Source organism: Ambystoma mexicanum, chromosome 3p, assembly GCF_040938575.1.
Source record: "Ambystoma mexicanum isolate Mex_15411 chromosome 3p, UKY_AmexF1_1, whole genome shotgun sequence".
NCBI lineage: Eukaryota > Metazoa > Chordata > Amphibia > Caudata > Ambystomatidae > Ambystoma > Ambystoma mexicanum.
The window spans coordinates 783,159,366-783,172,139 of NC_090925.1; the positions used below are offsets into that span (position 1 = coordinate 783,159,366).

Sequence of the window (12,774 nt, forward strand, 5' to 3'; positions counted from 1 at the left end):
ATGATATTTGAATTTCTGTTTTCACTCAGTTGTTGTGCATTGTTTGGAATAAAACATAAATACTTTAACCTTGGAACATTTTGGGGGGCACAATTTGTAAGTGATAATGATCGCAGCGGCAGGCAGTACTGGGGGCTGTTAGTCTGGAAGCCTGTCTTCAGGCTGTCTTATTGGACCAGGCTAATAAGGAGACATAGGAGACATTACTTGCAGTATTTCCTGTGGCAAAAGGCATTATCGCTCTGAGAACCAAGTCAAGGGATGGGTAAGAGCTTTGGCATGTTGTTGAGGTACGCACTAGGTCAGGGGTTTGGAACCTTTGGCTCTTTAGATGTTTTGTACTACAACTCACACTAGTCCTAGCCAGCATAGTCAATGGTGAGGGATCATGGGGGCCGTAGTCCAAAACAACTGGAGGGCAGCAGATTGCAGATCCCTGCACTAGGTGATTGGCAGGTGTATCTGTAAGGAAAGGCAAACAAAAGGAAAGATCTACCCCATTCCGAGATGGCTGCTGTGTGAAGCACACATACGCAGGCGAAGAGCAAAGACCCAAGAAAGCCCTACCCCACTAGTGGAAGCCAGATTGAAAGGTCGAAAGATCAAAGAGGAAACAGAACAATCTTACACCACAAAGCATGCAGCAACACAAAGCAGAGGTAGGGCCGAAGCGGACAAAGCACTTTGGGAAACGCCCACAGCATTACCCATGTAAAAATGCTCAGCAAGCATAAGTTATATGAGTGCCTGTTGCACAGAAGCCTACCATTCTGATTGGCTGCCACTGAATGTTCCCCTCCAGGTCCTAAGACCGGGCATCCCATCTCAGTGATGTTCTGCTGTCTGATTATCATGTCTGTGTTTTCCATACAACCTTTGTCTTTCTAGATTATTTGCACTGTAACTCCCAGGAGCAGTAGCCTAACAAGTCAAAGTGGAGGTGTGATTGGATTCCTAGTCCAAAACATCAGGAGAGCCGCAGGTTACAGACCCTTTAAAATCTCAAATACCTAATTGTGATTGTGATGACTTCATTCTTTAACACAAGAACTGTGCATCGCTGCTTTTTAATTTTGCCACATCAGAATTGTAATGATTTAGTCAACGCTGCTTTGGAATTTAGCCACACTAGAACTGTACTGATTTGGCATGCGCTCCTTTTTGAACTTAGACACACTAGAATTGTACTAAGTTGGTTACTGGCGCTTTGAATGTAGCCACACTAGAATGGTGCAAATTTAGTTAATGCCCCTTTTGAATCTTGCCACACTAGAATCTGTACTAACTTGGTTTCCTGCTGCTTTGAATTTAGCCAAACTAAAATTATACTGAGTTGGTTAATGCATCTATTGCTTTTGAATTTAGCAACACTACAATTTATGCTAATTTAGTTAACACTGCTTTTGAATTTACCCACACTAGAATTGTACTGATTTATTTGATTAGGTTTAGTTTAGACATGCTACTCTGCAAACCATACAGCAGGACCAAAGCAAACACTGCACAATACAGAATGAAGAACCAAAAATGAAACTACTCAACACCCAAAGATCACCTGAAACCAACTAACCACGCCCTTTCTTTTCTCCACACCCTAATACCTCTCACATTCGACACACCCACAGAGGGCTAGTGAAACAACCCACTATAAAAATGTGCAAACCGCACACCCTTCTCTAACCAGACTATGAACCCAATACCTGCAAACAACATACAACTCAGACACTGGATGCCACCTTTACGGACACAACAAGCCCAGTGCACATAAGAAAGCACATCTAAAAGGCTCACACACACAGGCGACAGTTCCTCCTGGTTCTGCACGCATCAACAGATGAGCACAAATGCTATCCTATCCCTCTCTCCCTCACTAACCAAGCCTACCCACTTTTCTTACAGAGGCACGTGAGTGCCTGGAGACCATGCAAATGGCAACGGTGTGCAGTTTAAATCAACACAACATAATGTAACATGACATAACATAACTTAGCCATATAAGATATCAACCAGGTACAGTTCAAACTTTATCACAATGTGTAATGTATACAGCATGACAAGTTCAATAGTGAATAGTGGGTTGATAATTCCCCATTTGATTTCAACTTTAACACAAGACCACGTTTCAAGCATAAGGTCTTTGGACACCAATCAGGAAATAGGACTACCTAATGCTAACTATTGGTGAACAGAGAGTCTATTTATCACTTGATGCTACTTACAAGCAATACTTAACAAAAAGAACTTCAGGATTTATCAAATCCATGTAGGAATATATGGTAAATTATTTTAGCGGGATAACTAGTGGATCAATATAGTACACCATTAGGGGATCAATAGGGTAAGGGGATTGTCCATTAAATACATGGAACAACTCACCAGCCAGTTTGGCAACTAACATGGGATCACAGGTTCCTAATCTGCGTTGATTACACACTTATATGCAGGGGATTATAATTCCAGTTAGAGGGTGTTTTATAAGCATGTAAAACCGGCACTGGTGGTGGCGGACAATTAATTCACATGATTCCCTTGGGACAAAGCTGATGCAAAGCTTCTCTAATTAGGACTGTGCTGTAGTATTTGTGGATTAAATAAACCCAATGAGGACAAACTGCATGTGAATCAAGAGTGGTGATGTCAATCAATAGCACTGGATAGCTTTATGATTATATGATATTATTTTGGTTTGTTTCATAAGTGATTATGTAACTATAGAATTGTGTTAACTTGTTCTGAGCCCCTTCTCAAGCCTTGATAATGACCGAAGCTCAAAACACGTGTCGGCTGGGGCATATATGATTTATATAAAAATATTGTTTTATGTGCCATAAGGGAATTTGAACATTAATAGATTGATGTAGAAGTTCTACAGAGGCCGATTGATGGAATTCATATAGTTTTTTAAATTAAAATACATAATACATTGGATCACAGTATGACATATGTGTGATTTGTTAATTGGTGTTTATTAGATTGTGCGAGGAGAGGCACACTCATACAGGTATACCATCATTAAGTCTATAACATTGCACATGGTTGCATGCATAAATGCTTAAAAGGTAAACGTTATCCATATATGTTTATATAGACAGCATGGGAGACTTAAATTATACCTTCTGATGTTTGGATCCAACATTGTTTTGTTTCTAGGTTAAAAATAACAATACAAAACTTTGAACAAAAAAACATCTATTTGAAAAATAGAGTGTGGAAATGTATACTTTACAAGTCTTTTAAAAATAAAATTGTAATGTACTGATTATCAATGATTATCAGAAAGGATACCATTCTAAAGTAAAGGTGTTGGTTGTTGGGGTTTAGGGGCAGGGAAGGGACAGTAAGTGAGAACTTGGCTCATGCCCCATAAATAAAACAATAATATCAATGTGAAACACTAGATATAGTTATTATTGATATGTGTGGGTAAGTACATAATATACATATTGTTTAATTGTCATATTATGGTAGCAAAGTTCACTAGGTGGCTTACCAAGACAGAGGAACAATATGTGGATTTAAAATGAGAAGTCAAATAAAATACAACAGCATTGATAGGTGTGAGATGAAATACAAGATGATGCACAATAACACAAAATTGCTTTATTTTTCTGAATGAAATTTTAGTTTTGTTTTTTAGTTAAATAAGTATTTTTCTCAGCTTTATAAACACCTATAAGTGAGGTTTCTTTACCTTTGGAATATAAAGTACCAAATTGTATTTATTTATGGAGTTTTCACTTCTACCTAAGATCCAGTGTTAATTGTATAGGTAGGGATGGAGTCAGGCAGCCAAGTATAAAAAGAAATCCGAGAGTGAAGAGGAAGCCAATGTAAAGACCTTAATATTGGTGTAACCAGATCACATTTCCTGGCACCTACAGTCAACTTGGCAGAACTGTGAAGGGTTTTTAAACAGATTTGTGAATTCCAATCAAGAACACGTTCCCTCCATCCACATGTGAAAGAATTATAGACTGTTCGAGGAAAACAGCTAGATGGAGAAATGGCTTGATTTTGCAAAGCAGGTTGATTGAGAGTGGGCACCGCTGCATGTTAGTTCAGTAGTCAATATATTTGTAATAATAGTTGAAGTAGTTGGAGAATACCTTGAGACCGTGGCACAAGGTTACACAGTACTTAGAGAGAGTACTAGAAACACATTCTAGTTCGAGGTATGCTCACGTGTGGCTCGGTAATGGAGCTGCATTATTTTGTACTATTAATTTGTGTTCATATTCGACATCTCAAAAAATGAATGAAAACTTCTTTTAGCGTTTTAAAACATTTTTCAGTTTTTAATTGCATCCAGAAAATCAGTGCCAATATTAGTGGTTTGCCGTTGCATTTCGGACTGAGTCCGTCTTCAGGGCTAGGGCGCCGCATAGATTGATATTAATTAACAGTATTTGTAACATTATAATCAAAAGACAAAGTTCAGAAGATAATTCACAACATAATTCGAAGCATTGTGTGCATGCCATTATTAGTGTGTGCAACCATCAAATTCCATCCCACCCTCAACCATCCTGATTCTTTCTCCTTGTGGCATGCACACAGGGAGGAGGCACGCAGCAACAATGTCATTTGACAATATTGAATCATTAATGGATATTAGAACCAAAATCCTTGGTTGCCCAACCATGGAGGCCGAAGCCATTCTAACACAGATCAGTGACTTAAGGCATCAAGCAGTTGGAGTATTTACTACAACCACATACTCCATGCCATCACCTTGAACAATATTATAAGAACCAAGAAATACCCAGAGGATTAAGAATCAACTTGAGGCGTACATTATGTAAAGAGAGCAGAGAGTTTGAGCGCAGATGGAAGGCCATTCCAAACAAATGCTCACAGGATCTCATCCTACTAACAATACAAGAGCACATGAAGAATGTGACAAGCTTGAGTACAGAAATACAAGAAATAGAAAATTAACTTAACGATCTACTAGGCAAAGAGGAACTTGATATAATATTCACTGAAATTAACCAGAAGCTTGAATCATACAAAACAGAAATTGAAGCCAAAAAAGCCAGGGAATTTTGTAGAGACACCTATGACTATTTAAACAGGGAAGAATAGAGGTGGATGGAAAAATGTGCGCCTCCACCTCAAAGAACAGCCCCAACCAGGAAGTTCAGACAACTCTTCCAGTGCTGATTCTGAGACCACAACTAATAAAGGACCAGTCCCTCATGACAACACAGCAACAAATGAAGATGTAAGCTCCAGACCAACAACATCAAGTGGAGCCTCTTTTTTAGAACGTACCAAAGGAGAAAGAGAACCAAGAGGGTAAAAGGAAACACAAGAAGGGAGAGAAACAAGACAACCGAAGAAAGTCTAGTGATCAACTAATCGCCCCGACTTCTGAGCAAAGCAGAAACTGAAATATGATAGAAAGGTTTAAGCTTCGTCGCCACACACAGCACCATGTCATTTTTTTAAACCAAAGTAGACCCCTTCCGGTTCATTTGGAAGCTGAAGTTGAAGGTGTTGTTCAGTGAACTTATGTCCACAGACAGCCAACAGGCGAGCAACACAACTGACAAAACATTTCAGGAGTTCAGGAACAAAAGCAACCTTGTGCCTCCTATCAATATACCTGTTGTGAAGTACTTGTTTGAGTCTGATGTGGTTTGTCATGTGATTGATGATGTCATGTGAGTGCCTATGGAATGTTGATGTATGAGTGGGAGAATACTGTGGTGAGTGTTCCATGTTTAGTCAGTTGGTCCCTCCCTTCCTGGGTGATAGATGCCAGTGTTTTTATGTCTTATACCTGATATCTAGAACTTGTAACATGTAACTTAATAACTGAAGTAAACTAACTAAGAAGTAACCAAGGCAAGCGTGGACAGTGCTTTATTGCAATACCGTTTATTGACATTTTTCATAAACCGACTTTGAATGACCTCAAGAAAATCTCATACAAACGTCCCAGATTTAGCAATTTAAAACCATCAGAATTCACTTAACTGAATAACTTATATGTAGATAAAGACATAACAATTCGACAGGCAGACAAAGGGGGTGCACTTGTCACCATGAACAGCTTGGATTGCAACAAAGAGTGCGAATTCACTTTACTGAATAACTTATATGTAGATAAAGACATAACAATTCGACAGGCAGACAAAGGGGGTGCACTTGTCACCATGAACTGGTTGGATTGCAACAAAGAGTGCGAAAGACAACTCAACAACCTCTCTACTTATGTTAAACTTGTCTCAGATGCAACTGGAGAAATCCTACTCTGTCCAGAAACATTGCTTAAAAAAGAATTAGAATGGATCAGTGATCGTAGCAAAGCATTTCTGCTCAACAGACACCACAGGATATCTAATTTTTACATATTACCTAAAATACACCCAACCCAGTCCTTGGGCAGACCAATTGTATTAGGAATGGACAGCTTACTCATACCATTGGGAAAATACATTGATTACTTTCTTCAACTCCTTATACAGAAGACCAGTACATACATTACGGATACAACTAATTTCTTGGAATGACTTAACAACACTGAACATATCAAGAACTCAATCATGTTCATCATCGATGCCAAAAGTCTCAATACCTCCATCCCACATGACCTGGGTTTAGAGGCAATCAAATAAATTGGATACTCTTCACTGAGGGAGAAATCAGAGCAGCCAAAACATTTATCCTGGTCCTTTTACAGTTTAAACCAGTCAATTTATACTTCCAATACAAAAATTACTTTTTTCTACAAACATCCGGGACTTCTATGGGGGCCACTATGGCCCCAAAATACGAAAACTGCTTTATGCATAAGTTTGAGAGGGAGCACAATCTAGACCACCGAGTATGGTGAAATTACATTTCCCTATGGGTGCGCTACATTGACAACATTTTTGGTATATGGATAGGCTCAAAGAGAGCCTCCAGGACTTTTTCGAATACCTCAATACTATCAACCCGATGATCCAATTCACCAACACATTCTCGACTACAGACATACACTTCCTGGATGTATCAATAAAATCACAGCAAGAAAAATATTTGACAAATATTTTCCGAAAAGAAACAGACCGGAATAACCTTCTACATTGACTCAGTTTTCATCAGCCGAGTCTGATAAAGAACTTACCCTTCATTCAGATGATGCGGGTAAAGAGGATTGTGAACAACCCAGCGGAGTATGACAGATAAATAGAGAACGTGGGAAATACATTTCTAGCCCGTGGCTATAAGACAGAAGAAATACAAGCAGCAAAAGATCGACTTATGACACCCATGTAAGTAAACAAGAGACATCTAAAGAAGACCAGCACACCACTAGTTTACGTATTGTGCTATTCAACTCAATGTGATCTCACTTCAAGTACCGTTTTACTGGACACATGAGAGCATACGTGCATATTCCTGGCGTAATTCTCAATGACCTGCACCTGCCATTGGGTAACAATAGAGTGTGAACTAATGTTTCTGGCTTTTTAGGCTCTTAACCAATTACCAGCCGGATCCTATCTCACCATGCCCCCTGGGTATAAGAACCGTTCAGCCCAACTAGATCACTTAATTTGGTTTCGTTTGGCCTACAACTCCTGTCTTCTGCGCATTTTCTCAGGGAGTCACTGTTTCTATAATTTTCAGCAAGAAGAACACCTTACTCTTTGTATCCAAAGAACAATTTTGGTAATTAGAGAATGAGGATAAACACACAATGGCCCCCCATTCCAAGTTTGGAGGTAAGTAACGTCCCTTACTGGCATGGCGCAAATAGCGTGTCCGTGCTGGCACCAGTCTTCTAATAAAGGACTATTACAACTTCGCGGGCACGAGCTTTGCGCCATGCCAGTAAGGTACCTAGAGCCATGCCGCAAAAGGCTCCCAAAAAGCCCTTACCGGTATGAAGCTAGGCGCAGATTACACTTTTGACATAGTGCAATGCGTCATTAGCAGTGACCGTAAATAGTGGTGACCGTAATTAGCGGACACCGCTATTTACGGTCACCGCTAAATAGTGGAACCGGAAATAGCATCATCGCACAGGAACGGGAAGGAGCACAGCGGCCATCTTGAAAAACACAATCCATTGCCATCCTCAGCACACAGGATCCCTGGGAGACTGCTGATCTACTGAAAAGTACCCCTTACAAGCCAAAAATGCCAAAAGCTCTGAAGAAGGGATCTGCCCACCTCCGAAAGGAGAGATTTAACCAGGACGAACTGCAGATGCTTGTGGACACTTTGCATGAGCATTTAGGCACAGTCTTCAGCAGCAACATGAGGAGGGAGGCAGTGCTGAGTAAAACGAAGATCTGGGCACTTGTTGCCCAGAAGGTTAGTGCAGTGGTTAACACACCCCGCACGGTTAAGGATTTCCGTAAGCGGTGAGATGATCTGCGCCTAAGAGTGCGCAACATATTATCGGTAAATCGCACCCAGGCCATGGAAACCAGAGGAGGACCAAGTTCACCCATAAAGCTCACCCCGTCGGAGGACACATATGCAAGCATGATTGGCCCTGAATCGATTGAAGGCGTAGGAGAGATGGAGTGTGGCACCACAACATCTGCTGATGGAGGTGAGTGTCCAAAGTAAACACTGCTAAGCCAAATCTGATGAAAGTTAATGCCAATGTCTGTCCAAAGAGTCACGTCATGGTCGGCCACAAACACACTCCCTGTAAAGTATGCCGAAGCAAGTGAGACACATGCTGATGCCTGCTGCAAGGCTATATCGTACATGACACATACCACACAAAGTAGGAAATTCCACGAGGCACACAGCGTGCATGACCAAAATAGTGAGCATGTCAGACAGCACTGTTCCTGGCCAACATGAGTGACACCGACATATGGCTGCATTCACCACCCATGTATGAAATGACGTGCCCTTCCCAACACAAATGCCTATTACCCACAATTGTGTGGATGAGCAATTGTCCCAATGTATGCATGATGCCTATCCAAACATCACTCATGCGTCCCTCTCATCCACCCCCACAGACAGTGAGCATGACAGCGAAGAGCATGACACCACCTCTGCACAGGCCACACCCAGTAAGAGGTCCCAGGAGGACAGCAACCGTCTGTCTACTTCCAGGGGACAAGCCAGGGGTCGCAGTGTCCCAGCAAGCAAGCCACCACAGGGACGCATAGCACCTGAACCACCAAGGCCCGTGGAGGGCACAACAACCCCACCCCCCCCGACCACTGTTCTGCCTGGAGACACCTGTCAGACACCCCATTCGGAGGAGTCCAGTGAGGCTGGGGAGGTGGCAGTCACGGCACCCCTCACAGTGGAAGACAGCCAGGATGACATCTGGGGCACCATTAAGGATGATACAATGGATGCGGTCCACACCCCAACCCAAATTGCATCCCCCCAGGTATCTACGAGCGATACCATTAACACCAACACCCCAGAGCAGTTTGCGCATGACGACACCCAGGGACCAATCAGTCCAGTATCCAGTGTTGGGGAGGATGAGCAGGCTGGGCATGCCAGCCACATACCCAGCACAAACACAGGTGCAGCCGCAGGACCACAGCGGGCCAAAGTGCTCACTGCACTCATCCGGGAATTTGTAGGGGACAACCGTCAGGCCAGACTTGAGTGGCGTACAGAGTTGTCAGCACTGGGCCGGTCCTTTACAGACAACACCCACCGCCTCTGAGAGGAAGTCTCGGCCCACCAGTAGGTGCTAGGGCGCATTGCTGATGCCTTGGAGGCAGGTCGTCCCGCCCCACGGCCTCAGCAGGAGGCCACACCATCCTCCAGCAGTTCAACCCAAACCAGCCCGCTCTGCAGGTCGGTCCGTGCACTGCGCCAACGGTACATGCCACCCCCTGGCTCAGGGAGTGCCGAGTGAATGTAATGGCAGCCTCATGTAGGTTTCGTGGACTCAATGGGACTTGTGTGGGGGAGTTGTGGGGGGATTGTGAGGGGGTGAGGGTGTGTGGGGGAGTTGTGGGGGGAGGTGGTAGGGGGGTGTGTGGGGGAGTTGTGGGGGTAGGGGGTGAGGGTGGTGTAGGGTTTTGACACTTAGGTTACTATTGTTACATTCAATACACCAGTTGTGTGAAAACGAAGACCTGAGTGGACATTCTTCATTGCGCATGTGTCATTTAATCATTCACAGTGCATACTGTACATGTACCCCCACACCCAGTGCCATATGTCCAAACATCATGTCACCCTCTGCTGACATGTGTGTCAGAAATATTGTGTGATCAATAACTGCCGCACAGCACATCCCTCCTGTGCACCGCCACCGTGATGAGGTCCTGTCACATCTTCCTCCTCCCCTTCATCATCATCAGGTGGTAGCAGTTCCATATCAGGGGACAGGGGCACGTTCCGACGGATGCACATATTGTGCAGCATTACACATGCCATGGTGATCTTGGCCACCTTCTCATGACTGTAGAGGAGTGCCCCAACCGACCAGCTGAGTCAGGAAATCGTGCCTTCAACAGGCCAAAGGTCTGCTCGATGACCACACGTGTATGGGTATGGGAATTATTGTAGTCCTCCTCGTGCCTGTTCTGTGGGTTTCGGACAGGGGTGAGGAGCCACAGCTTCAAGGGATAGCCACTATCACCTGTATGGGATAAAAATGAAGGTAAATGTCAGGGGAATCATGAAGGACAGCTGTACTAGTCACACATGCCTGCAGTTTATGGTTGCCCATATGCACATGTCCCTGGATGTATTGCCGCTATTTACTATCCCTCATGTGTCCTGTGCCATGGTCTAATGGTGTGGGTTTCATCTTCATGGTGATGATGTGCACTGACGTCTAGTTGCACGTGCATGGTGTATGCATACAGATGTGTAAGTGTCAAAATAAAGAGGTGTTGTGTCCTGTGAGATTTGGCAGTAGTCTGTGCAATAATGGGCAATCAGCATTGGCATTCCCATGGTGACATGCAGCACTCCTGTGATTGTGCCGGCCCTGTGCCGGACTGTGGATTTCCTAGTAGGTTCAGTATGATGTACTCCCAGGGATGCTTGTCCTGTGTGGTGATATGGTGGAGACATCAACCTGGTGCATATGCACTGCATGGTGCAGGATGGCGTTACGGAGAGTGAGGGTCGCTGATGGGTGGTGCACGTGTTGTGGGATGTGCGGTGGTTTCCTGGTAGTCATGTCGTGATAGGTGTGGACCTTACTTCATTCATATTGGATTTTTGTGTCTTGTACGGTATTTGATGGTTTGGGGCACAATTTGGTGATGTGCACATTGTGCAGTCTCATCAACATTGGCAGCATGGTGGTGTGTGCATCTCTCCCCCCTTTTCAATGCCATGTGCCAGTCCTGCTACTTACCAAAAAGCCAGGCACGTCGTCCAGCATGTCGCTCCATATAGCGTGGTAGCGTGGAGTTCCGCAGGACCAAAGAGTCATGAGTTGATCCCGGATATCGGGCACAACAATGTGTGATGATCTTGCTGGTGTCGCATACCATCTGCACATTGATGGAGTGGTATTGCTTGCGGTTGTGGTACACAACCTCCATGGCATGCGGGACCACCAACTCCATGTGGGTGCAGTTGAGGGCACCTACACAATTTGGCATGCCTACCAGTGCATGGAAGGCAACTTTTGTATCAAATATCTCCTGGGGTGTCCGTGGTAGGGATATGTAGTCCCTTGTGTGCTTGAGGAGGGCATCCATCACTTGGTTCAGGATCCGGGAAAATAAGGGTTGTGATATGCCATGCATGTGCCCCACTGTGTGCTGGTAGGTGCCTGTGGCAAGGAAGTGGAGCACGGACACTACCTTCAGTAGAGGGGGGATGGCGGTGCGTATTTCAATGAGGCTCACTATGTCGTTGTGCATCAGGTCCACTATGGTGGTGGTGGTGTCCCGGTCCACACGGTACAGGGTGTGGATCTGCTCAGGGGTTAGGCTGAAGGGAGTGGCTCTGATGCAAGGGGTTGGGGGAAACCGGCATTGTAACGGTGGCTGCACTGGTGGGGCATGCTGGGCCTGTCTCACCCTCCTTCTCCTCCTGTGTCTCCTCTGTGGCGGCGGCTGTTGTTGTTGTTGTTGATGTTGAGGCATTGCAAGCAGGTCCTCCAGCTCCAGTAATGCAACTACTATTGGTATCATCTTGGTGAGGGAGGGGGTGTGGTGTGTGGGTGTGCTCCTTTTGTACTGGGCCTGACTCCATTGCCTAAACCTGTGCTTATTGTGTGCACCTGTGGCAGTTGGGAATACTGCTCAGGGCTCTTTATGGCAGGTCGGCGATGCCGGTATTTACGCCATGCCGGTAGGCACATTTTCCGCCTTAATGAGGCCCTTATTTGCATGTCCGCCTCACTTGTGATCTACTCCGGTTTACGGCATTGGCGCTAATGCTGGCATGGTGGGTTGCGTGTGTGCGACCAGCCCGCTATTAACGGTATCATACTTTACGGTGCCGTTAATAGCGGTCTGGTTGGTCAGAATAGCCCGCAGCGGTAAGCGATGCCGGTAATCCTTTACCGGCATCGTTTTTCCCTTACCTCCAAAATCGGAATGAGGTGAAGTTTGAGATGCGTTTCTCGAGATGGTTTTTGAATTACAACTGAACTGGCAGACTGGGAAGACAATCGCGTCGCCCCAGGCAACAGAGCCTGTCCGACGCGATACATACATGATGCCACCGCGTTCTAGGATGCACAGCGTCATGTCGCCTAGCATCAGCATGCCTCATTAAATACAAACAAAGAAACACGCACGCTGGTTTTCCATGCGGCACTTCACAAATACTCCTGACAGTAGGTAAGACCCTTCACACACAGGCTAT

At 44.5% G+C, this 12,774-nt stretch overlaps 1 protein-coding gene across 1 annotated transcript in view; it reads left to right on the forward strand.

The window, feature by feature from the left end:
- The window catches only part of LOC138579957 (vomeronasal type-2 receptor 26-like), a 315,822-nt gene that overhangs the window by 139,040 nt on the left and 164,008 nt on the right, over positions 1–12,774 (forward strand). The window lies entirely within an intron of this gene.